Consider the following 4,455-nt stretch of genomic DNA (forward strand, 5'->3'; position numbering starts at 1 on the left):
TTGATCATTTGAAAGAACTTTGAGTGTCACAGCTGTGATGACAGTTATATTTGAACACCTCTGCTGTGTTCAATGAAAGTACTCCCACTGTTTTTATTCCCCAACTAGAGGGCAGTATAGCCTGGAAACAACACATTGAAAGATTCCCCATTTACTCAAAGTCCACTGGTAGGCCTTACTGTTTAAATTAATCCATATAGACATTCTCAAACCTATCAACCCAAACCTTTGATATTCAAACAAACCTCCATACAAATTTTGTTGTGTAGAAAATGTAAAATATTTCTAACAATTAAAATAGAACACATTGTCACTAATTAGCTGCATGAAACTGATACATTTTTCCACATGTTTTTCCGAGAAACTAATGATTTAAGCCGATCTGAATGTTGGGTCTTTAATACAGCCAACTCTCAATTATTTTCAGGTCAACACTGTAGCCCGTTGGGAGCCACAGTTGCACGCTATAAAAGCATACAAGCAGTATGGCTGTTGTGTGGCTGCTGTAAGTGACTTCAGTCCCTGGACAGCCCCTCTGTGGTCAGTGGTGACTGGCACCCCGGCTTCTCTGTCTCATGGGAAGACACAAACAACCTCCAGCTTCTTAAATATGAGTTCATTACATACACAATGGAGGGACTGTGTTTGTGTGTGTGTGTGAATGTGTGTGTGTTTACTCATTGTAACATAAAGCATACGAAAAAGAAAAAGCTTTGTTCAGCCTTTAAAGACTCCACATCTGAGCAGTCTCATCACCGCAGTAGGACACATTGTTGCAGATCATAATGAGAGGCCGTGAGTTTCTTTACCAATAACAAATGTACCTTGTCACTTTCTTCGTAAAGTTGCGTTCTAAAGTATAAAGTAGTGTAACGCAATATCAAAACAGGCTAAAAACACAACAGAACCTTCTATTTTATACCCATTTAGTATTTCATCTCTACCCACGGTGCACTTTGGGGCCTCTGCTGGCGTTGGCGTTGTGGCGCGGCGTGGCATGACAGCATCAGCATATTAAGGGCCAGCCGGCCACTCAGGGCCTGGCAGAAACACGGTGGTTGACTCATACGGTCCAGGGAGAGGCCCCGTGTGAAGTCTGATTGGGGTGTGTATGCAGGGGGGTGATATAAAGGAGAGGAATTCCCCTTCTTAATATTTAGAGCACTGAATTTGGTTTGGCCTGGGGTGGGGGGAGGATATGGTTTGGGCCGCTCAGGCAACATTGTTTATGAATATAATTATAATCCCAAATAAACGGTTTATTAAATGTGACTGTATTGGAAGACTGTTACTAAGCCCACAGATGCTTTCACGGCTGTGGATAATTTCCGGGCAAGAAGGAGTAACATGGAAGAGTGTATGTTTGTTCAGCGGATAAAAATTACACGGTCACTGACACGACACCAGTACAGAGCTGAGTTGGATGAGTTGACATCCCCCCCAAATGTAGACTGTTCAAAATAAACGACTTGGCTGATGCTTGCACACACAAACCCTGTGAATGCGACATTCTTGCATTCCAAGGCATTTCTCAGAGGATTTGACAAATTAGGTGTGTGAATACAGCCATTGATTAAGGAGTTGAGAAAATATCAAAAAGTTAAAGGGATACGCCAAGATATCTGTAGATGGGCGTTTGCTGGTCTTTCAGAATCAGACTCTCAATTTTTTTTAATCATCTTTGTGTGTCCAGAAGGGTACTTCCCTGTGATTACTTATCAAGCTACCTGTGATCTGACGCTGGCACAATTATCTTATCAGCTGCTTCTGGCTGGGCAGTCTGCTCAGAGGGCGACTGCGCAGCACAGGTAGCCTGATCACAGCGCTGGAAATAGGGCCGGATTATCTCTGTGTTAGTAGACCAACTGCTAGCTTTTCATGTTGTTACTGGCCCGCGTTTTGAATAAGTGACCGTTCTCAAAATCCTAGGAAATCGATAGAAAGTAATTTAAAGTGGCTCCTAGGCTCCTTTAACATGGCCGCTTCCAGTCAATGGAAGCGGCTAACAGAAAACAGATACAAACCCAGCAAACTCCCCTTCTGGACGCACAATGATGAATCTGTAATTAAACAACTAGTCTGGCTGTGGGTAAGACGAAGTAAAAAGTAAGAGATATCTTGGTGCATCCCTTTAAACATTAATATTTTAATGCTAATTAATATGCATCACTATGTAAAGGCTTTAAGAGCCACTGGCGCTCTGGAAAGCACCTTCAAAGGAACCTCATTCTACTTTTAAACAGAGACCAAAAAAAAGTCCTCTGTGCAATTGTGTGCATCAATGTTGGTGATGAAAAATAATATGACACTTCTTTAAAGATACTAGCTCGTAATGTGTCTTCACCTCTGGCGCTACATTGAGATAGAAATTCAAATGGCCCAATAAGAACAGAGGTTTTCAGATGCTAAAAGTAAGCAGCATAATGACTTTATTCTCAGTGGCCCTGTCATTCAAGACAAAGGGGCGGGTCTTCTTCTTTTGTCACTCACCTTGGCATATAATTAACTCCTGCTTAATATGCTGCTGAAGGGCCCTCTCCCCATGCCGGCTGCTTTGAAGCCCTAGTCCACACTCTGGATAAAACCCCAGTGGGATGTCTTCCTCTCTCCCTCTCTTTCTCTCTCCCCCCCTCTCTCTATCTTTCTCTCTCCCTGAGTGCATGTACATGTATGTGTGTGTGTGTGTGTGTGTGTGTGTGTGTGTGTGTGTGTGTGTGTGTGTGTGTGTGTGTGTGTGTGTGTGTGTGTGTGTGTGTGTGTGTGTGTGTGTGTGTGTGTGTGTGTGTGTGTGTGTGTGTGTGTGTGTGTTGTGTGATTTCATGTGGAGATTGTTGGTAAGTGTTTCTATGTAAATGTTACACAATTAGCCAGCACACCTTAGCCAAATAATTTTCTTGCTCACTGTACCGTAAGGGGCCTTCATAAGATTTATAAGTTAAAGAGGTAATTTACCAATGTTGACCCCTGGAAATGTACTAACATCTGCAAGTTTCATTAGATCAGCTATCCATTGGACCATTGTATTGGAGTAAACAACTTTAATACCACAGCAGACATATTACAATACGTCTAAATAAATCAATGTTAAGATAGAAAGCCTCACAGATATTTTCATATATATTAAATATATTTAAATATCTATATTTTTTCTCCCTCTCTCTGATCCCCCCTATTATGCGTGTTCCCCTCCCCCTGGCCACCAAGGGCTTTGCCCCAATGTCCTTCTTTACCTCTCCCTTTCTCCACACCTGGGATGCATTGCTTTGCATAACCCTGTAAGGGACTAATTCCGATTAGCGGTGACGGTTGTGATGTTGCTGAATGAAAAGGTAGGCTAGACCAATAGGCCTATCTGTTCTTCGGGTGAGACGACGTAATGTTGTTGTTATTTATTAATGTATGTAGGCCTAGTTTATTATGCTCCATATTTTGTGCTACAAAGTTTCCAATTCATAACGCATATGTTTCTCTCTTTGTCCTACACATTGTCACCGTTTCTTTTGTCATTCGAAAATACCTCACAATAAAAAAAAAGAAGCGGTTTTACGAACGTAATAGTATAGGCCAAATGTATATTGAATGGAGACAAATTGATACAATTTACTTTACCATCGATATAATCTCAAACATATAGGCCTAGAGCCTATATGGGACTATTTCGTTTCCTATAACAGGCTCACTGTTAATCATCGCACTGTAACAACGCAGGGAGGATAGCTGTTTATTTCTGCTACAGTAGGTTTCAATGCTCGGAGAAGCGGCTACCCGGCTCGCCATTATGTGCCCCGCACAACTCCAGGAGTTACTTAGAGGTAGGGGGCTCTAGAGCGGTGAGAATGCCAAGGTGGGGGTCCTCAAAGCTGAGCGGGAGTTTTATTTCGGATGTTTTTTGAGTTGCTAAACAGATTATGGTCCAGATTCCAGCACAAAGGACCACCAATGCACCACTTCCTACAGTCATTGAGGGATGAATGGAGCGCGGGAAGGGGGTCCTCTCCAGGGTACTTGAGCGCAGGTGCGATGCGCATACAGCCAAGCAGTAAAAACAACCCACTGGGGTGTGTGTGTGTGTGTGTGTGTGTGTGTGTGTGTGTGTGTGTGTGTGTGTGTGTGTGTGTGTGTGTGTGTGTGTGTGTGTGGGGGGGGGGGGGGAGGATTTGCATATTAAGCATACCTGGCCAGATAAACATTCATCTAAATAAAAGCCCTATTTTGTAAGCAAACGATATATTGGAAACATCACAATTGCCATACGTTTAAATGCCCCCAATACACGCGTTTATAATGGTTCACTTTATGAAGGGGGGAATTAGACACGGAAAACGGCGGTATCCGTATGTTTAATCTATAGATAGCTTGAATAATCTGAAACCATGCGCACACTTTTTTGATGTTGGCGCGCGAAGACCGTACCGCGCACGAGATAACGATGCGCTGTAAAGTCTCGAGCCCGCG

Source organism: Gadus macrocephalus, chromosome 13 (genome assembly GCF_031168955.1).
Source record: "Gadus macrocephalus chromosome 13, ASM3116895v1".
Taxonomy (NCBI): Eukaryota; Metazoa; Chordata; class Actinopteri; order Gadiformes; family Gadidae; genus Gadus; species Gadus macrocephalus.